This window comes from Mustela lutreola, chromosome 5 (assembly GCF_030435805.1).
Source record: "Mustela lutreola isolate mMusLut2 chromosome 5, mMusLut2.pri, whole genome shotgun sequence".
Classification (NCBI taxonomy): Eukaryota; Metazoa; Chordata; class Mammalia; order Carnivora; family Mustelidae; genus Mustela; species Mustela lutreola.
In genome coordinates this window covers 169514355-169537091 of record NC_081294.1, presented here as the reverse complement: position 1 = coordinate 169537091, position 22737 = coordinate 169514355, and the positions used below count along the sequence as shown (strand labels likewise).

General features: G+C 37.4%; 2 pseudogenes; both read right to left on the bottom strand.

Annotated features, from left to right (window-relative positions):
• Positions 1 to 5208: 5208 nt before the first annotated feature.
• On the bottom strand, positions 5209 to 6617 carry LOC131831479 (olfactory receptor 2AJ1-like; annotated as a pseudogene).
• Positions 6618 to 17955: 11338 nt separating this feature from the next.
• LOC131832842 (5S ribosomal RNA) lies at positions 17956 to 18074 on the bottom strand (annotated as a pseudogene).
• Positions 18075 to 22737: the final 4663 nt, after the last annotated feature.

Sequence of the window (22737 nt, the reverse complement as noted above, 5' to 3'; positions counted from 1 at the left end):
ACATGTAGTATAATAGTGAAAGGATGGATAAGGACATTTCATGAAAATAGAAACCAAAAGAGAACAGCAGTGACCATACTTATAAAAGAGAAGAGAGGCCTTAAGCCATAAATAGTAACAAAAGATAAAGGACATTATATAATGATAAAAAATGTCAATTGATCAGGAAAATATAACAATAATAAATATAGATGCATTAAACATAGAGGAGCCTAATGTATTAAAGAACTAAAAAACTGTGCAATACAGTGATATTAATGGACTTCAATACCCCAATTAACAATAACACACAGACAGAAAATCAACAAGGGATTGTTTGACTTATTACTTGAGGCAAAATGGACATAATTGCCATAAACAAAATGTTCCATTCAATGGAAACAGAAAGATAGTTTTTAACAATTACACATGGAATATTATGGACAGATAGTATTATAGATTAAAAATCTTTATAAATTTAATAAGATTGAAGTCATATCCAATAACTTTTCTAACCACAATTGCATGAAACTAGAAATAATAGCAGGAGTAAGGCTGGAAATTTCAAATAGGTGAAAATTAACCAACAGGGGCCAGATCTCAGAACCCAAAACCAAAGGGTTCAACCAACTGAGCCACCCAGGAACCTCTTCAAAACAATTGTAAGAGCTAGGTTTTTTAGCAATGAATGTCTATATTAATTAAAAAGAAAGATATGTTGATGAATTCCCAACACTTCTTTTGTTTACTTTGATTCTGGAGACATTTCTGGTAATAACTTGTTAAGGCCAATGCCAAAAAGGATGTTGACTGTGTTCTTGGGATTTCAATGGTTCCTGTCTCACATTTATGTCTTTCATCAATTTTGAATTTATTTTTGTGCATGGTGTAAGAATATTCTTTTGCTGCTTTCTGTCTATTTTCCCCAACCATATTATCATGTGGTTTCACTTATTTGTGGAGCATAACAAATAGCATGGAAGACATGGGGAGTTAGAGAGGAGAAGGGAGTTGGGGTAAGTTGGAAGGGGAGGTGAATCATGAGAGACTATGAACTATGGACTCTGAAAAACAATCTGAGGAGTTTGAAGTGGCAGGGGAGTGGGAGGTCGGGGTACCAGGTGGTGGGTATTTTAGAGGGCACGGATTACATGGAGCAGTGGGTGTGGTAAAAAATAATGATTACTGTTATGCTGAAAATAAATAAATTAATAAAAAAATAGAACTTTATTATTATCTAGCAATTCCAATTCTGGGCATATATCAAAGGAGAATGAAATCAAAATCTCAAAGATATAGCCAACCCATATTCATTGTGATTTTATACACAGCAGCCAAGATAATAAAAACAACCTAAATGTCTATCAGTGAATGACTGAATCAATGGAATGAAGAACACACAGTATATATTTGTGGTATATATATAATCTATATTATATATATTATATTTATTCAATAAAATTAGTTAATTTTATGTATTACAAGGTATTGAACATTGTTAAATGATTCAGAAACTTATTGAATCTGGAATTTTGATGCCACATTAATGAGATTTTCTGATCACATTATATAGAACCCTATGCTGTTATTTGCTTTTTCATTTAGCTAGTGAGATATATGGTAAAACCTATCCTACCAGAGTAACCTAAGTCATTGACCACTGCTACTTCATTCTTCACTTCACCTATTTGTCTTTCATCTCTTTATTTTTATCAGGGAAATTAGGTTTCCTCAAAAAGATTTTTCACATTTCTTTTTAAGTATATTTTATTTAATGATTTCACTGTATCATGAATGGCTCTCCTTTCCATTAAATTTTCTAACAGACAATTGAAGTGTGAAGAAAAGCAATTGGGCTTCTTACCTATTTTTTTCTCTACACTTTACTGACCATACGTATTGGTTTCAATATTATTTTAGCTTATTATCTTGGGTTTTCTCTGTATGAAAATGTACCTTGGGAAATCATTATATTTGCATCATCCTTTCCAATCTATGTATATTTTATTCCATTTTATCCCATTTTTCACTGACTATAGTTTCCATAACAAGGTTGGATGCTAGTAGTAATCAGGGGGGAATTCCTGCCTTTTTTTCTGACTTTTAGACAATTCCTTCATTAATTAATTAGTTAATACAATGGTTATTACTTGTTTCTGCTATATTCTCATTGCCATATCAATAAAGATTTCAATTTCTAGTAAAAATAAATAAAATGATTACCTTATTAAATGTAGTGTAGTTTTTGTTAAGATAAAAGCATTTGAATTAGTTCTTCATAGAAACCTTATTTGCTTACAATATTCTTAAAGATGAAATGATAACAGATTTATAATTATAAATCTGTGTGTGAATGTAAAACAAGATACAACTGTTAGGATTCATTTATTAATACTATGTGTTTGCTTCTAGCAAAGGGTCATCACTTTTGTTTTTTTCACAATTAATGTGTATATATATATATATATATATTTTTTGTTGTTGTTGTTGTTGTTGTTGTTTATATATTTCTCACTTCAGTAACAAAGGTTTCAAAAAGTGATAAAAAGTGGATATTTCAAGTGGAGTTTGGAAATTATTTTTAGTTGTTTTTTTTATAAATTAATTAATTTATTTTCAGAAAACAATATTCATTATTTTTTTTCACCACACCCAGTGCTCCATGCAATCCGTGCCCTCCATAATACCCACCACCCGGTACCCCAACCTCCCACACCCATGCCACTTCAAACCCCTCAGATTGTTTTTCAGAGTCCATAGTATCTCATGGTTCACCTCCCCTTCCAATTTCTCCCAACTCCATTCTCCTCTCTAACAACCCTGTCCTCCATGCTTTTTGTTATGCTTCTAAAATAAGTGAGACAATATGATAATTGATGCTCTCTGCTTGACTTATTTCACTCAGCATAATCTCTTCCAGTCTCGTCCATGTTGCTACAAAAGTTGGGTATTCTTCCCTTCTGATGGAGGTATAATACTACATAGTGTATAAGGACCACATCATCCTTATCCATTCGTCCATTGAAGAAGATCTTGGTTCTTTCCATAGTTTGGCGACTGTGGCCATTGCTGCTATAAACATTGGGGTACAGATGGCCCTTCTTTTAACCACATCTGTATCTTTGGGGTAAATACCCAGGAGTGCAACTACAGGGTCATAGCAAGTTCTATTTTTAATTTCTTGAGGAATCTTCACACTGTTCTCCAAATAGGCTGCACCAACTTGCATTCCCACCAACAGTGGAAGAGGGATCCCCTTTCTCCACATCCTCTCCAACACATGTTGTTTTCTGTCTTGTTAATTTTGGCCATTCTAACTGGTGTAAGGTGATATCTCAATGTGGTTTTAATTTGAATCTCCCTGAGGACTAGTGATGATGAACATTTTTTCATGTGTCTGATAGCCATTTGTATGTTGATTAGAGAAGTGTCTGTTCATATCTTCTGCCCATTTTTTGATGTTTGCCTGTTTCATGTGTGTTTAGTTTGAGGAGTTCATTATAGATCCTGGATATCAACCTTTTGTCTGTACTCTCATTTGCAAATATCTTCTCCCATTCCGTGGGTTGCCTCTTTGTTTTTTTGACTGTTTCCTTTGCTGTGCAGAAGCTTTTGATTTTTTTTAATTTTATTTTTTCAATGTTCCAAATCCATCATTTATGCACCACACCCAATGCTTCTTGGAATACATGCCCTACTTAATACCAACCACCAGGTTCACCTAACCACTCACCCCTCTTACCTCCAAAACCCTAAGTTTGTTTCTCAGAGTCCATAGTCTCTCATGGTTTATTTTAAAAAAAAATTTTTTTAAGATTTTATTTATTTATTTGACAGACAGAGATCACAAGTAGGGAGAGAGGCAGGCAGAGAGAGAGGAGGAAGCAGGCTCCCTGCTGAGCAGAGAGCCCGATGTGGGGCTCGATCCCAGGACCCTGGGATCATGACCTGAGCCGAAGGCAGAGGCTTCAACCCACTGAGCCACCCAGGTGCCCCTCTCATGGTTTATTTTTAAAAACTTGCAAGTGAGGACAGAGTGATGCATGAAGTTGCATTGGTTTGAGATTTAATATATTTCTGATATTCTGTTTCCCAAACTCCTTTTAAATTAAGCTTGAAAGGGAGCAAGAATAGAAATTGCCTCTGCCCGCTAGACTGTTTTTCATCCTTCTCTACATCACTTTCACTGTACATAAGTGTAGCCCTCTTGCTCAGATACTCACAATAAAAACATAAATAAAAGATACAAGAGTACTAAGGCAAGGATGCAGTTGATGTATGGCAATTATCACATGCAGTACTTGCTCATATCATTGTGCCAGAAAATGTGGATTGTGGATTTCAAAAATGAAATGTTTACACTACTTAGAACCCACACTAATAAAACTGAATGCTTTATTAAATACCTTTTAATGAATGTTATTCTTAGGAATATTATTAACTAACTAGTGTTCAATGCATGGAGTATGTTGAATGTATTACAAAATGAATTACTATATTAAATACATATTTAATAATATAAATAATTCACACTTAAATATTAAGTAATAAAGATACATTCATTGATTTTTTTTCTGTTCTACTGAAATACAATTGATTTAATTGTACCATTTTTGGTTTACCACAGAAAATTTTGATATATTTACATATTGTAAAATGATTTTCACAATATTTCGTTATGACCTATCACCATTCATAGTTACAATTTATATTCTTACCATGAGAACTTCTAAAACCTAATCTTTTACTAACTTCTTTATATACAATAGGACATTATTAACTATAGTTATCATGATGTTGATTATATTGCAGTACTTACGTATTTTTAACTTATGTATCTTATAAATAGAAGTTTTTGTGTTTTTCACACCTACACCCACTTTGCATATATTTTTTATGAATTTTTGACAACTGTTGCAATATTGGCATTATAATTTTTACTGTTTAATAAGATAAAAATGATAAATAGATACCATAAAATGTTACTGTAGTGTAAAAGTCAATTTTTAAAGCTACTTAGAATTTTAGTAGGAAGGAAAAATTCATTTTTAGATGTATGTATGTATAAAGCAAATGCCTATAAAATTTGTTTATTATCAGCAGGGTTTTGGGAATATCCACTTTCCACTCTTAATGGATACAAACATTGATTTTCTTTCCAGACATATAAATAATGGATAACATTAAGTATTGAATATTTAGAAAACACAAGAATTTTTCTTATTATCTTTAATGGAGAAAGTTATTTTAGAGCATATTTCTCATTACCTCCAGAACATATTTATTCCTAAAGCTATAGATGATAAGGTTCAGTGTGCATGTGAGGATGATATAGAATATTGCTAAATATTTGTCCTGGCCTAGAATGTGTGTTGGGGGCCTCCTGCCTAGAAGGGGTCAACCCAATAAAGCAACAGTTCTTGGGAACCTCTTCAACCGAGGACATTCCACAGGTGGCAAGCTAGAGTGCTACCGTGTCTCCCTGGTGATTGTTATGAGAACATTGTGAGGTTTGGCTTGTTGCCATTGCAGCTGCTGTCTCAAGACTAAGCTAATAAGGCTCCTGTGTTTTGTGAATATTGAGTTATGGCCCAAGTGTCCAAACCACGAAGGTCCAGGCTGTCTGATACCTCTGCATGGCCAGCTACTCTCAGGCCAAAATAGAAACTAACACCAGATGTACAGGAGGTGATTCCCTTACTGTGTGGTATAAATCAGAACTCTGCAAAATAAACTTTGGCACTATTGGATAGACATCCTCCTTGGTGCTCCTCCTGCCCCCATCTCTTTGTCTCTTAATTTCTTTTCACCATCCTCTTACCCTCACATTCCTGGTCGATTTGTCATGCCGGCTGCGACAAATGTGGTATGATTTGGGTCTCATGTATGTGAAAATAAATAACCCATAGTACATTGTGACCAAAATCATGTGGAAGGAACAGGTAGAAAATTACTTTTTCGGTGCTTCTGGTGATTTCATTTGAAGGATAGTAAGGAGAATTTATACATAAGAAGCAAAGATTAAGGAGACAAGGGTAAACAGAAAAAATATGGCACTTACATAAGCTCCTCATTGTGTCCACACAGGACTTCAACATGGCAGGTACTTCACAGAAAAGGTGATCGATGACTCTTGAGTCACAGGAGGGAAAGTGGGTGGCATAAGCTGTGAGGACTATGGAGTTGACAGTGCCAACAAGTCAGGACCCTCCAGCCATGAGGATACAGACATATTCACTCATAAAAATTGGATAATGCAGTAGATAATAGATGACTACATAGCAGTCATAAGTCATTGCTTCCAGGAGAAGACACTGACCACCCAGGAGGGTGAGGTATAGAAATATCTGGAAGCCACAACCTGCAAATGAAATAGTTCTGCTGCCTGACATTTTTGGAATAATATTGGAAATATGCAAAATGTCCATGAAAGACAGATGGCTGAGCAGGAAATACATTGGAGTGTGGAGTCTTGAGTTCCTGTGGATAAGGAGGATCATGACTGTGTTTTATGTAATAGCCATAATAAAAAAAATGATTAATATAAAGGAGAACAAAACTGGACTTGAATGCAAAGAAGAAAAGAATCCTAAAAGAATGAAATCACTGGTGGAACTGTGATTCTCATGCTCCATCATGAATAACACATTTTCCCCCTAAATTAGAAAAAAAAAAAAAAAAAGCTAAAATGCAGTAGTAGTGCAAATCTCAAACTCATTTATATTTAGAAACATAATAAAATGAGAGTGATGAATATTTTGCAATTAAAATGAATAGATTCTCAACCAACTTTTGAAATGGGCTTGTTTTACAACATGGCCATTTATTTGTTTGAATCAACTGATGATATTCGGTATATCAAGTAATCTGTTAGCTCCATGTAATCTCAGAGTCTTATTTCCATATTGATAAGTCAAATTCAGTGTTTTGTCAAATTTCACCATTTAAAAGAGACCAACCCCTGAACAGCATACTTAAAATCTCATTATCCCCTCCCCTAAACTATTGTCCTATCCTTTGATGTATCTTGCAAATAACTTTCCATCCTTTACATGTAAAATAAACTTATGAGCTATATTTATTATTTATTGGAATTCTCACTGACTGGAACTTGATCTTCACAAGTGGAAATTCTTGTTTTGACCCCTGTGTAAACTGAATGGCTAAAATAATGCCTGGTTCATAATGGTTACTCAGTAATATATTTTAAATGCATGAATAAATTAATAGTTTATGGAACTCACTTTTCTGTCTCATTTTTTATTTGTATAAAGCTTAAAAAATGAAAGGTATTATTTCTAAATCTTTCTAAAGTAGTAAGTAGTAAAATGCTGTAAAATCATCATAATGTGTATCTATAATTTGAATAGGAGTATTAAAATCAAAATTTCATTCACTAAAATATGACTATATTTTACATTGGTCAGGTTTATTAAATTCTAGAAATTGAATTAGGCTTTATCAATACTTTATATAGGGAATCATAGTTTTTTCCTAAATAATAATATTTATATGTGGATAGTGGCTTTTTAACTGTTCCCTTCCTTTCCTATTATGTGCACATACTGCATATGTATGATTTATCCCTCAATAAATAGATATACACACTTACATACTTACAGACACACACACACACACAAACACACACAAGTACAATTTAGGAAAACACTGCTGCAGATCATGAAAAAAAAATAACATAAAACAAGTCATTTATTATCTTTTAGTACTACTCATAAGTGTAATTTTATAAATGAAATCTGTTTTGGTTTTCAGTTTAGGGATGCAAATGTGCAAATATGTCCCGGATAAAATACAAATAATTTTTCTTTTTCTTTTTTATTTTATTTTACTGAAATCAAGATTTTTTATTATGAAATAAAACGAATTGTATTTTGATACCCTGGAATGTGAACACTGTTTTGCAATAATGTTAGGAATATTTAAAGATTAACATTTGAATGAAGTTGCAGATATATGCATGTTTAAGTAGTTCTGTATTTCCTGGTTTGACCTACAACTCAGTAAAATTTGGTATGGACATAAATTGAGATTTAAGTGCAGTGATGTCTTCCAAGAGCTGGTAAGTAATTCTCTAAAATCTGTGAATATTACTGAAAACTCAGATTCAATATATCATTATCTAAAGTCATTGACTTTTTCCCACGGCCAAAAATATCATTATCATCATCATAATTTTTTCATTCTCATTTTCTTTTTCAAATTAATGTTTTACTTTGTTACATTCATTCTTATTTTAAAAAAATCCATACCCTATTTATTTTAAGGAAGGATGGGTAATGTCTATTTTCTATGGAATCCCCATTACATAGCAGACCCTGGCCTGTTGTGTGTTCTCAATAAATTCTTATTAAGGTAATTTTAACTATGGACTCTGTTATCAAAACTTTTCTACAATACATCAATTTTCTTGTTTATAAGTGTTCGTCCTCACCACAAGAATGTTTATATTTTTGTTTTCAGATATTAAAAACCTTCATAATTATTATTAACTCCATAATTTCTTCATCATTTTACATCTACTAAGTTTTTTCCACTTTCATAAAGTTCAGGGACATCTGCAACCATTCTTTTTTTTAATATTTTATTTATTTATTTGACAGACAGAGATCACAAGTAGGCAGAGAGGCAAGCAGAGAACGAGGAGTAAGCAGGCTCCCTGCTGAGTCCAGATAACCCGATGTGGGGCTGAATCCCAGGACCCTGGGATCATAACCTGAGCCGAAGGCAGAAGCATTAACCCACTGAGCCGCCCAGGGACCCCTGCAACCATTCTTTAGGACATTTTACCTAACCAGTTAATCAGGAACCTAGTATTTCCTCCCAAGATGCTACAATAATGGATAAAAGTACATCTTCTATGCCATCCACAATGTTCAATGAAATATATTTTTGAATCAAAAATGGTATGCTCTAGTGGTGAGTTTCCTAAAACTAAGTTGAAAACTTAGGAAACACATGATACATATCATGTAAACACTTCCAAATATGTATAACCTTTATCAAAAAATAACTTATTCTTTCCACATAGCATCAAATGTTCTTTGTTTAATAATGCTAAATTTAAGGGGATGTAACATTCAGTTTACACCCTCCTATCACCTAGAAGTTAACACTGTTATATCTCAATCTTTCCTCTCAGGTAAAAGATAGGTTTTCATTCCATTATTCAGTGAATGTTCAAATAATCTTTACTATTTCACAATTATCAAGATTTTCAAAGTGAGCTATGTATCTATTAATTTTGATTTAACTAGATCCAAAGTATGTTTTTAATTTCTCTATGAAATCTTGCAGTATGGGGACACCTGGGTGGTTCATTTGGTTACTCCCCTGCCTTTGGCAAAGGTCCTGACCTCAGGGTCCTGGGATTAAGTCCCACATCGGACTCCTTGCTTCTCCTCTGCCTGCTTCTCTCTCTGCTTCTGTCTGCCAATCTTCCTCCTGGTGCTCTCTCTCTCTCTCTGACAAATAAATAAATAAAATATGTAAAAAAGTTATTAAGTATGAAAATAAATCATTCAGTATGATTCCTTAAATTTATATGAGGGAAATTTACATTTAAATAGAAATAATTTATCCAATAATACCAGTAAAACTTTACATTTATTTAATTATTTATATAATTCTCCCCTAATCTTTTTAAAGATTTTATTTATTCATTTATTCATTTATTTATTTATGTCTTTATTTATTTATTTATTTATTTATTTTTCAGAGAGAGAGATGGACATAGAGGGACAGGGAGATGCAGTCTCCCTGCTGAGCAGAGAGCCCAATGCAGGGCTAAACCTCATGACCCTGAGATCATGACCTTAGCCAAAGACAGATGTTTAACTCACTGAGCACTGAGGTACCCATCCCATACATCTGTCTATTAAAATTTCAACTGTAAAATAAAAGACAAATGCAGCAATCATTTCTTCCTGCAAAATGTTTATTTTAAAAAGTAATTGATACAGTAATCCTGAGGAACATTAAGTATGCACTTATAAATTACACTAAAATACAATGCTACTTTTATTTCTAGATATATTCTAAAGAACTAAAACATCAATGACCCAATTGATATGGTAATTATACAGTCTATGATAAAAATTCAAACGTCATGGGTGCCTGGGTGGCTCAGTTGTTTACTCGACTGACTTTGGCTCAGGTTATGATCTCAGGATCCTGGGATCTAGCCCTGCATTTGGCTCTCTGCTCAGTGGGGAGCCTGATTCTCCCTCTCCCTCTGCTGCTCTGCCTGCTTGTGTCTCTTGCTCTCTCTGTCAAATAAATAAAAAAAATCTTTTAAAAAATATCAAATGTCAGATTTCCATAATGATGAGCAAATGATTCCAACTAAGATGTAGCTACTGAGAATTCAGTTTTATAGAATTTCATAGAATAAGCAGAAGTCTGGCAATGGATTTCTCTAAATATGGATGGAATAAAATCATTATTTATTTGAATAAATTGACATGGAAAATGCATATCATAAATGTATGCTAGACATTACTTTGCCTAGGGTTGGGTATGCTACTGATCCAAATAATTATATTAAGAAAGTAGAAATATAAGCTAAAAACTTATGCAATTTGAAGAAATAAAATAGAAAATGTAATGCAAATACAGTTTCTTTAAAATACTATATATTGGGGCACCTGGGTGGCTCAGTGGGTTAAAGCCTCTGCCTTTGGCTCAGATCATGATCCCAGCATCATGGGATCAGGCCCTGTATTGGGCTCTCTGTTCAGCAGGGAGCTTGCTTCCCTCCCTCTCTCTCTCTGCTTGCCTCTATGCCTACTTTTGATCTCTGTCAAATAAATAAAATCATTATATATAAACATATTTATTTTTTCCATGTTATGTCCTTTATTTTTTTTAATTTTTATTAACATATAATGTATTATTAGCCCCAGGGGTACAGCTCTGTACCAGAGCTGAATCACCAGGTTTATACACTTCACAGCACTCACCATAGCACATATCCTCCCCAATTTGCATAACCCAACCACCCTCTAGCTCCCCCCTCCCCCCAACAACCCTCAGTTTGTCTTGTTAGATTAAGAGTCTCTTATGGTTTGTCCCCATCCTGATCCCATCTTGTTTCATTTTTTCCTTCCTTCCCCCCTACATCCCCCATGTAGCCTCTCAAATTATTCATATCAGGGAGATTATATGATGATTCTTTTTCTCTGATTGATTTATTTCACTCAGCATAATATCCTCTTGTTCCATCCACATTGTTGCAAAAGGCAAGATTTCATTTTTGATGGCTGCGTAGTATTCCATTATGTGTGTATGTGTGTGTGTGTGTGTGTGTGTGTGTGTGTGTGTATCTTCTTAATCCATTCATCTGTTAATGGACATCTAGGTTCTCCATATTATGTCTTATTGTAATAGAACACATAGATTAGACACAAAAGTCTATCTAAAATTAGTATTTATCAAATCAGTAAGATAATGGTACTTGCCTCAAAAGGCTGTTTTGACAAGTAAGTGAAGCAACACATTATAACACACACACACACACACACACCCATAAAACAAAGCTTAACACTTAGTAGTTACACAGAAGTAATGATTATTACTGTTGCTGTGATTATTATTCTTTCTGAAATTACTATATTAGTATTTCTATCATTGTTTATTATTAATTTCATTGTTTTATGATTATTTATTTATAGATAATATATATAGAGAGAAAGAAAGATTCAGGATATGAGAGTATATAAATGAGTTAAGAACTGCAATTCAATGCTTTGAATCAGAAGTATATTGTGCACTAGGTGCCTGGTGAAATTGCTCCCTGAGGTTCTCTGAGGGAAAAGGAAATGCAGTATGTTGAATGACAATGTGTGGTTTGCTTCCCACCCATATACACACATACAGGCATGTGTGAGAGAGCAAAGTAATGGTCCTTACTATAAAACACATCAGCTGAGTTACTCAAAGTTGCATATCTACTGGACACTTGACCTTATAATTAACTATTTTTTGTCCTTTTGACCTTTCAGGACACCAAATCATCCACCAAAAATATTATTTCATGGCTACCTTATATATATTTGTTATTGCTGTCATGTCAGTGTAAGGGATTCTTGTGAGGATTGTTTCAGTGATATCAAATCCATCATGCCTAAAAAGAAACTTCCAAAGTCCCCTGAAGCATGTGGTACAATTGGTACCACAATTTATAATAGCCCAAGCCAGAAATCAGAAAAAAAAAATTATCCCAAATTTCCTTTATCTCTGCACTCTTCCATATAAAAATCACTATTGTCCTACCTTCTCTCCCTACATAATCGCCACACCTTTGGTTATTCCTCCTCTTGCTGCTACATTCCATGTGTTGTGGTCATTCTAAACATCTATTCTGTCCTATGTCAGTAGAATGTCTTTATCTGTATGGGTTTAGTAACATCTACACAGGATCACACACTTCACAGCTTTTCTAGAAGTCAGAAGAGTGTGGCTAATGAAGTAAATTTCAGAAAATGACAATGGAAGTGTTTTGGGACTGGAATATCACATTCTTCTAATTTTTATTCTGTGAGTTTCACCTATATGTAATGATGTGTGGTCCTGATTCTTTCTGCAAGAGCTGTACAGAAAATAAAACCCAGGAATTTAGGAACAAAACGTGTCAGTTACCAGGCAATATATTCATCATGATAATATGTGAATATTAATGAAAAATAACTCACCAAATTTTCAAAAGAATAATTTGGAAAGAGAAAAGGCAAGAGGCTGTCCTGTGAGATGTTATTGCTATCCTTAACATTCATATTGGGTCATATATTTTGGGTATAATGGATCTAGGATAAATCCAGTGTGTTTTATTCAAAATGCCTAACACATAGTTTTATGACATAGAAGTACAAAAGATTATACAACATTGTAATAATAATTCAAATAAATGTCTGCCTTCAATATCTTCCTTTATGAATAGATCTTTTGTGTAGTCAAGTTTATTCTTTCTGGAGCACTGTTTTGAGTATGCAGATAATCTTCTAGGTTACACAATATGCAAATTCTATTAAATTTGCATTAAAAATAGTAAAATAACCAAACAAACAAACAAAGAAAAACAAAGACTTTGTTTTTGGGAATTTATCTCTAGTTCCCATTTCCATTGAAACTATTCATATTTCCATGACATTGTCTTTCCTGCATCTTTTCCAAACCTGTATTTTTTCTTACACATAAACAGTCATTCCCACCATTTCTAAGGTCTTAGAAGCCTTCCCATATCTAGGGTTTGATGTAAAAATATCCTTCCTTCTTTCTTATCTTTCTTGTGTAGAATTGGGTAACTCTGTCAGTGTATCCTGTATCATCTAAAGCTGCAATAAGTTTATGTTTGCTCTACATACTTTGAATGTGACCTGCTGATTCTTTTCTGACCTGGCCTCCAATGTCTCCCAAAGGTCTTCTTCTCTGGCTTCATTAAACTTTACCAATTTCACACTACATAGGACAGAACATTGGTGAGTTCTTTCACATCTAACACACTTGTCTGACTGGCTTCCCACAAGATACCAGCAAGCCCTTTCTTATTGGTGCCAAGCAATTGCTAACACCATTTGTGTGTCTGTTGCAATGTCACAGATGACCAGGATGACCGAGAGGCATGGGGTTATGCCCCATACTGGAATTTGCTTCAAAGCGGCTGAGAGTTTGCCAGTATGCATGGGATAAATAATTTGGAAGGACAAAAGAAGAAGGGAGGACACCTACTAAGGTCAATTCCTGTATTATGTAGCTTCTGGAGGTTAAAGTAGCCATCCTCTGATGGGTGACATAAGTCTCTTGTGTTTTCAGAGGAGAGCTGGCAAGAGAACATGAAGAAATCATTTGTGTGAAGTGGAGTGGGGACACTGGGACAGACAAGCATTCTTTATCTACTGTAGAAAAAATCCTGGTGTGAAAGGGAGAAGGGAGTTCAGATTGAATAAATTCAGACTTAAGTATTTCAGATTGATTGAATAAAGTGAGATGAAAAATTTGTTAAAAAAAAAGGCCTACATTTCTGAACCCTTTCCCATTACGCACTTTCTTCTGAGCATATTTTATACCCATTTGGGGGGCCCTGAGAGCTCACTATTGGTTAAAGGAACTGTGCATGGCCTGTCTCTTATATCAGAAGTTCAAGGAAGGCCACTAGGGCAATTTCATTACTGCAGCATTGACAGTCTCCTGGATGTTTCCAGAGTGAATGAATGAACCTACTTATCTCGTATACAGCCTACTGTGGAAAGATACATAAAAAGATGAAGTTGTTTTATATAAGTAATAATACTTATTTTTATTCTTGATAGGTTCATAAGTCAATTAAATGATAATAAACTAAATATAAAAGTAAACATAACAAAACAGTTAATTTACTGGTCTTACATATAATTATGATGACAGCTATATTAATGAATATTTTTTGAATATCAGAGAAGATTTAAAGTGTCTAGAATTGGTTAACATCTTATAGTTGTTAATTATCACTGAAAATATATGTGGTCCTACAAGATCAGACAACATACCCAAGTTATCTGACTTAACCAAGGATTCAAGTCCTGAAGTTCTGGTGTCAGAATTCATGTTCCAATGTAAACACAATTTCCCTTAGAAATTCTTACCTATTTAAACCCAACATAGGGGCTTCACTGAAAAATATCCTGTTCTTTAAGAAGGGAAACATGTTTAAGTCGCATGGGTTTGTGTGTTGTGTGTCTATGAGGGATGTTGTGAATGCCCAGTCCTCCTTTCACAACTGCCCTTTCCTAACTGCAAGCTGTCTAAAAGCAGACAACTGAATTAAGATCTCCGTGAAAGAGAACCATGAAGTTTTGTGTCAATACATTTAACTCCCTTTTTCAAATGTGAGAACACTGCATATACCTCATCAGGTTATACCTCATCAGGTTATTGTAATCATTAAAATAAGAATATGAAAGTGAAGTGTTAAGCAAAATGAACAAAGTAATTAATTAATGAAAGACATTTCATGTTTACTTTTATTGTTATTTCTATTAATTTTATGATGATAAACTATTTTTATTCCATCCCAATGAAGGTTTAACTAATTCAATTTATTTATCTTAAAATAACTAAATAAATAAAATATTTAATTAAATCACACTTCGATCAAAGTATGAGTATATTGAGGATAACAAAGTTTAGATATAATAAAATGGTTGAAGTCAATTAAAAATGCTGAAGCATGAAAAAAAGAAATATATATATATATACATATATATATGTATATATGTATATATATATATATATAAGAATTGTTGGAGAGAGGAGTCAAGATGGTGGAGAAGTAGCAGGCTGAGACTACTTCAGGTAGCAGGAGATCAGCTAGATAGCTTATCTAAAGATTGCAAATGTTAGGGTCCGTGATGAAAGGAACGAGACTGATACAAAGTGAAGGTCAAACAAAACTTTATTTCGTGCCAAGCATCAAGAATCAAACTGACCGATCAGGGTTATCTCTTATGAAAAGGCGACGACAATGATCCCGACGAGGTCACTCCCAAGAAGGCCGCTCTGGAGGAGGCTGCTCTAGATGAGGGTGCTCCACAGATGAGGCTGCTCCATGACTGGAGCCACTCCCAAGAAGATGCCACTCCAGACAAGGCCACTCCCAGGATGAGGCCGCTGCTCGATGAGGTTGCTCCCCAGACAAGGCTGCTCCCAAGAAGAGGCCATTCTGGACAAGACCACTGACCGCTGGACCACTGGCCTCTCGCAACCGCTGACCGCTGGACCGCTGGCGTCTCAGGACCACTGGTGTCCAGGGGCTGCAGGCATCGAGACCGCTGACTGTTGGACTGCTGGACCGCTGGTGTCTTGGGACCCCTGGCGTCCAGGGGCTGCAGGCGTCAGGACCGCCGACCACTGGACAACTGGCGTCTTGGGACCGCTGGTGTCTAGGGGCTGCAGGAGTTGGGACCGCTGACCGCTGGACCGCTGGACCGCTGGTGTCGCTGGACTGCTGGCATCCAGGGGCTGCAGGCATCGGGACCACTGACCTCTGGATCACTGGCGTCTTTGGACAGCTGGCGTCCAGGGGCTGCAGGCGTCAGGAGGCTGCAGGCGGCTGCTCAGGCCGCCGGAGGTGGGACCTCCGAAGGCTGGATCACAGGTGGCTGGAGGCTGTAGGTGGCTGGAGACTGCCAGAGGAGGGACCGCCGGTGGCAGGACTGCTGGCGATGGTTATAGCTCTTATAAGAGCTGTTATGGGGTTGGTTGAGCACCACCCCTCCACAGGTGGCCAATCTGATCTCAATTCACCCTAGTGGATATACAGGCTCCCCACCGTTTGGACATCTCCACCTGGCCTGCCACGCCCCTACATCCGGGGTCCACAAGCAAGTTCCTCTGGGAGGGGCAGGCCCTTACATTCCCCCCCTTTTCTTTGGAGATTAGTCAAATCCTTGACTTTTCAGATAGTCCTATCTTATATTGAGCATATAAGACTAACATTTTGTTGCTCCAATTTTCTTTAGTACAACAATAATAAACTTACAATTTTTTTTAGTCTTAGTTTTAGTCCATGGTCAGCGGGGTCTGTCGGCTGCAGCTCCCATCTCTGGGGGTCATCCTTACTCTCGGCTCATTTGACATGACCCGCATGAACCCAGGCCCTAATGCCTTCTACTTTTACTGCTGTGGGGGTGGTTAGGATAACAGTAAATGGTCCCTTCCAGCAAGGCTCCAAGTTCCCCACTTGATAGTGACGTATCCAGATCAAGACCCTGGGATGTGGTTCCACCACTGTCTCTGTCCCAGTGTGGGCAGTTTGGATCCCTGTGTGAGTTCTTTTTAAGACAGACTGTAATGCCTGCAGTGACTGGAGTATAGAATGATCAGTCATTTCTGCTAGGGCAACCTCCTGTACCCGAGGACAGAGCGAGGGGGGGTCCTCCCAAACATTATTTTGAATGGGGTCACCTTTTTTAAATAGGGTGTACATCGCACCCTGAGGAGAGCAAAAGGAAGGAGATCCATCCATCCACCGCCAGGCTCCAGAATTAACTTTGTCAAGGTCTCTTTGAGAGTCTGGTTCATTCTTTCTCCTTGCTCAGAACTCTGAGGCCAGTAGGCACACTGTAGTTTCCAATTAGTGCCCACGGCCTTGGCCATCTGTAGAGTCTTGGTGAATGCAATCAGCTTCGCTTTTCTGCTGAGGTCCTGTGTGGCAGGGCTGTCGTCCAGAGTCCCTGCTCAGGAGAAACCATTGCAGCCCCTGAATACCTCTTTCCACTGGCCATGTAAGTACTCCCTTCTGTGAACAGAGTCATTTCTGCATCCGGGAGGGGAGTGTCTCTGAGATCCGGCCTTATTCCCGTCACTTGGGTTAGGACCTTCCCACAGTTGTGTGGGTGGTCAACCAGCACCTCTGGTAGCAACGTGGCTGGATTTAGCACCTCGGGGGGCAGGAAGATCACTTTTGGTTTGTTGAGGAGGAGGGCCTGATACCCCGTCACTCAGGCATTTGTTATCTACCGGTCTGGTGGAGTCTGGAGAAGGCCCTCGATAACGTGGGTGGTGGTCAATATGAGATTTTGACCCAGAGTCAATTTGCATGCATCCTTGACCAGGAGAGCCGTGGCAGCAATTATGCAGAAGCAAGGGGGGAACCCAGCTTCTACTGGATCTAGTTTCTTGCTAAGATAGGCCACTGGCCTTCACCAAGGCCCCAGGGTCTGAGTCAAAACTCCTTTAGTCAGCCCTGCCTTTCCATCCACATACAAGTGGAAGGGCTTGGTAACATCTGGGATGACCAATGCTGGGGCACTCAGTAAGGCTCTTTGTAATTCCCAAAATGCTCCTTCTGCCTCAGCTGTCCACACTCTACCATAATGAGTCCTCCCTTAGCCAGTTCATAGAGAGGTTGTGCCATCTCCATGAAGGTGGCATCCACAGCCTGCAGTAGCCCACCATCCCAAGAAACTCCCTCTTGGAGATCAAAGCCTACAGCACCTGGTATTCCCAGGCAGTCTTCCATCCAAGTACTAACCAGGCCCGACCCTGCTTAGCTTCCAGGATCAGATGATATCGGATGTGTACAGGGTGGTATGGCCGTAGACAATCATAGGGTTCTTACCCGATATTCTCAGATGAGTGTACGCGACACCCTGTGTAACATGGAACCATCCTCCCCTTGCTGGAGGAAGCTGAACTTTCTCATACCTTACTGTTACCTTAATCTGCCCAGGCTTGGTTAGCTACCATATCTCTCTTGTTCACAGTTACATTGGCCCCCGGCCTTCTTGGGCTACTGATGCCTTGTGGTCATATCCATTCTGTACAAAGGAGGAGGTAGTGGAAGGTTTCTAAGTGCTTGGAACAGAATGATGTTTCAGACAGATGGACATGTCGTTCAAAAACGCAGAGGCTGAAGAGAGCCAGCATATTCAGGAACGTGCCAGCAGCTGCACATATATCAATCAGGACAGGTCCCTGGCAGCTTCTGATGCCCAAGATTTGAAGCCTCGACTCCCGAGCTCCTCCCATGGGCCCTTGTGTGACCCATCAAGTCCAGACACCAGAGAAGAGGGACGGGCAGCTCATGGAGCTTCAGAGAGTTTTCTTCCCCTTGGAAGATGGCTTCCTAGACTCAAAGTGGACCGTCAGACTCTCGTTTTTTTCTAGGTTTGAAAGCCAACAGAGTCCAAATTCATTGCACAGAATTTCCCCTGTTCCATCTCCAGATTTTGGGTGGAGGGAACATGCCTCAATATTATAAAAACCATCTATGAAAAGCCTACATATAATATCATTCTCAATGGAGAAAAATTGAGAGCTTTTCTCTTAAGATCAGGAACATGTCATCATGTTCGGCATAGTATTAGAAATCCTAGCTTCAGCAATAAGACAACAAAAAGAAATAAAAGGTATACAAATGGGCAAAGAATTAGTTAAACTCTCTGTCTTCATATATGACATGATATTTTGTGTGGAGAACCCAAAATACTTCACCCCCAAATTCTTAGAACTTACACAAAAATTTAGCAACATGGCAAGGTACAAAATCAATGCACAGAAATCTTTTGCATTTCTATACACTAACAGTGTGACTGAAAAAAGAGTAATTAAGGAATCAATTCCTTTTACAATAGCATGAAAAGTCATAAGATACTTAAGAATAAACCTAAGTAGAAGGGGCAAGATGGTGGAGAAGTAGGAAATGCTGTTTCAACTGGTTCCATAAAGTGAGCTGATTATCTACCAGAACACTCTGAACACCCATTAAATCAGCCTGAGTTGTAAGATTATACAATTTTGGGTCTCTAGGGGAAGAATACTCTAATGGTGAGGTAAAGCAGAGTTTTCAATCATGGGACTGATATTGGAGGATAAACAAAATGGGGAGGAAGCCTCCAGAAATAACCCTTTGGAATGAAATACATCAGTGCCCGAGTGCCCTGCGATTGAGGACAAGCATTAACCTGGAGTCTAGTTAAAAGCACTCAAAAGGAGCAAAACATCTTAAGGGGTTATTGGTGGTCATGGGGATGGGCTTAAGCCCATGGACCCAGGATGGCCAACGCCTGGGACCACAGATAACAGAAAGACTGAGGTGAAGCTTCCAGGCTGTGGTCTCTGAACTGCCAGTGCTCAAGTGAGAAAATCTAGGTGGACACCAGACAATGCTCTCTTGAACCACAGCCTTTTGTGCTCTACAGGCACACTTTGTGACCTCATGGATGCCCACACTCCCCAATTTTGAGCTCTACACCCTCCCCTGAGAGAGGTACATGCAGGTGCTAGGCAGTGGTCTCTAGGACCAGCCTAGAGTCTAAACACTCCCAGTCACAGTGGGGCTAGAAAATCTCAGCGTGCTATCTCTGGGTGTGAAAATCTAATCATGCTATGTCTGTTTGGGATATTTCAGGAAGTCTGGAACTGTCTAGACAGCAACCCAGCAAAGGCAGCCACTGGAAGTGAACTCACTGTACCAATACTGAGGTTTTAGTAGCACTGGGGTACAGAGACAAAGCAGAGCTCCTTCAACCCTTAAGACAGTGGCTGGGGATATGCCCTGCTGGTGTGAGGTGGCAGGGGGTAGTCTGTGTGATCTGGACCACCCAGAGGGGAGCAGACTGAGGCTTCTCTCTTAGATGGAGGTCTGGGTGAAGTTTGCTTTCCTCTAAATCTCCAAAGAACCACCAAAAGCCACCAAATAGAAAACAAAACAAAACAAACAAACAAACAACAACAACAAAAACCCTTCAGAGAACAAAATCCTGAAATACCGGCTTCCACAGAGCCCCGCCCATTCATAAGGGGCAGGAAGACTCAACCCAAGTAGGACTGCTTGAAAAACAACTCTGCAGGCCCCTTCTCCAGAAAGAGAGCCAAAACAAAACAAAACAAAACTCAGAAGACAACCACCACAGTGTTCCCATAAAACTGGAAAACCCCAATATCAGGGGAAAAATATATTAAGCTCCCAGTATTGCCCTAAAGCATGTATATATTTCATGGATCGTACTTTTATTTTTAACTCAATCCCAATATTGTACTTTTTAATATTTTTTAAAATTTCTAACCTATTTACCATCCACAACAGGAGGTTAAATATAATAAATTTCATAATAACTTTTTAACTTGAACTCTTTTAATACACATACATGTGTTTTTCTCTTGCTTTTCTATTTTTTTGTAATAGTCATATAGAGATAAACTTCAAGGTAATATTTCCCCAGTCAATATTACCCCTATATATAAACCAGTTTTAATCCCCCTTTATCTTGTGAAGGTAAAGTCTTTTAACAAAGATAGCAAGATAGCAAGATATATCTGGAAAGAATCAAATTAACCATCCTCACCCACACTGAGGATTTATAATAACCCTCCCATTTTTTCTGTCAGTGTTTTTGTGTATTTGTTTTTGTTCTAGTATTATATAAATCTTATTCTTGGGGTTCATTTTGGTTGGGTTCTTTTTTTCTTGTCATTTACTTTTGCTGGTCTTTATCTTTTTTTTTTAATGCCTTTATATGCCTTTTTTTGTTCATATGCCATTCCAGTAAAAATTACCCCAGCATTTTTCCAAAAGCTGGAACAACCAATCCTATAATTTGTATGGAAACAGAGAAGATCCGAATTGCTAAGGAAATGTTGAAAAAGAAAAACAAAACTGGAAACATCACGTTGCCTGATTTCAAGCTTTACTACAAAGCTGTAATCACCAAGAAATTATGGTAGTGGCACAAGAACAGACACATAGACCAGTGGAACAGAGTAGAGACCCCAGATATAGGCCCTAAAATCTGGTCTGATAATCATCAACAAAGCAGGAAAAAATATACAATGGGAAAAAGTTAGTCTCTTTAATAAATGGTTCTGGGACAATTGGACAGCATTGTGTAGAAGAATGAAACTGAGACATGCTCTAACACCATACACAAAGGTAAACTAAAAATGGACAAAAAGGCTCAATGTGAGGTAGGAATCCATCAGAATCATAGAGGAGAACATACACAGTAACGTCCTTGACATTGACCACAGCAACTTCTTTCAAAATATGTCTCCAAAGGCAAAGGAAACAAAAGTGAAAATGATCTTTTGGGACTTCATCAAGATCAAATGCTTCTGCACAGCAAAGAAAACAGTCAACAAACAAAGAGGTAACCCACAGAATGGGAGAAGATATTCACAAATGACATTACAGACAAAGGGCTGATATACAAGATCTATAAAAAAAACTTCTCAAACTCAACACACACAAAATAGATGATCATGTCAAAAAGTGGGCAGAAGACATGAACAGACACTTCTCCAATGAAGACATACAAATTGTTAACAGACACCTGAAAAAATTTATAAGTTCCTCATCACTGGCCACCAGGGAGATTGAAATAAAAACTGCATTGAGATACCACCTTACAGCAGCTAGAATGGCTAACATTAACAAGACAGGAAGCAACGTGTGTTGGAGGGGATGTGAAGAAAGGGGAACACTCTTACACAGTTGATGGGAATGCAAGTTGGTGCAGCCACTTTGGAAAACAGTGTGGAGAATTCCTAAGAAACTAAAAATAGAGCTACCCAAAGATCCTGCAATTGCACTACTGGGTATTTTCCCTAAAGATACAGATGTAGTGAAAAGAAGGGTCATCTGTGCCCCGATATACATAACAGCAATGGCTACAGTCACCAAACTGTGGAAAGAACCAAAATACCCTCAACTGATGAATGGATAATGATGATATGGTATATACATACATACATACATATGTACATACATACATACTGTGGAGTATTATATTTCTGTCAGAAAGATGAATACCCAAATTTTGTATCAACATGGATGGGACTGGAAGAGATTATGCTAAATAAAATAAGCCAAGAAGAGAAAGTCAATTATCATATGGTTTAGCTTATTAGTGGAGCATAAGGAATAACACTGAGGACTTGGGGAGATGGAGAGGAGAATAGAGTTGGGGGAAATTGGAGGCAGACTTGACCCATGAGAGTCTGTGAACTCTGAGAAACTGACGGTTTTGGAGGGGAAGAGGGTGGGAGTTTGTGAGACTGGTTGTGGGTATTATGAAGGGCATATATTGCATGGAGCAGTGGGTATGGTGCACAAACAATGAATTCTGTAACTCTGAAAAGAAATAACGATTTTTAAGAAAAAAATAGAAATATCAAATCATTCAAAAAATAAATAAGCAAATAAAATGTTTGCAAATATTGAAAAAAGAATAAACATAAGTAAAGAGGTAAAATATCTACACTCTA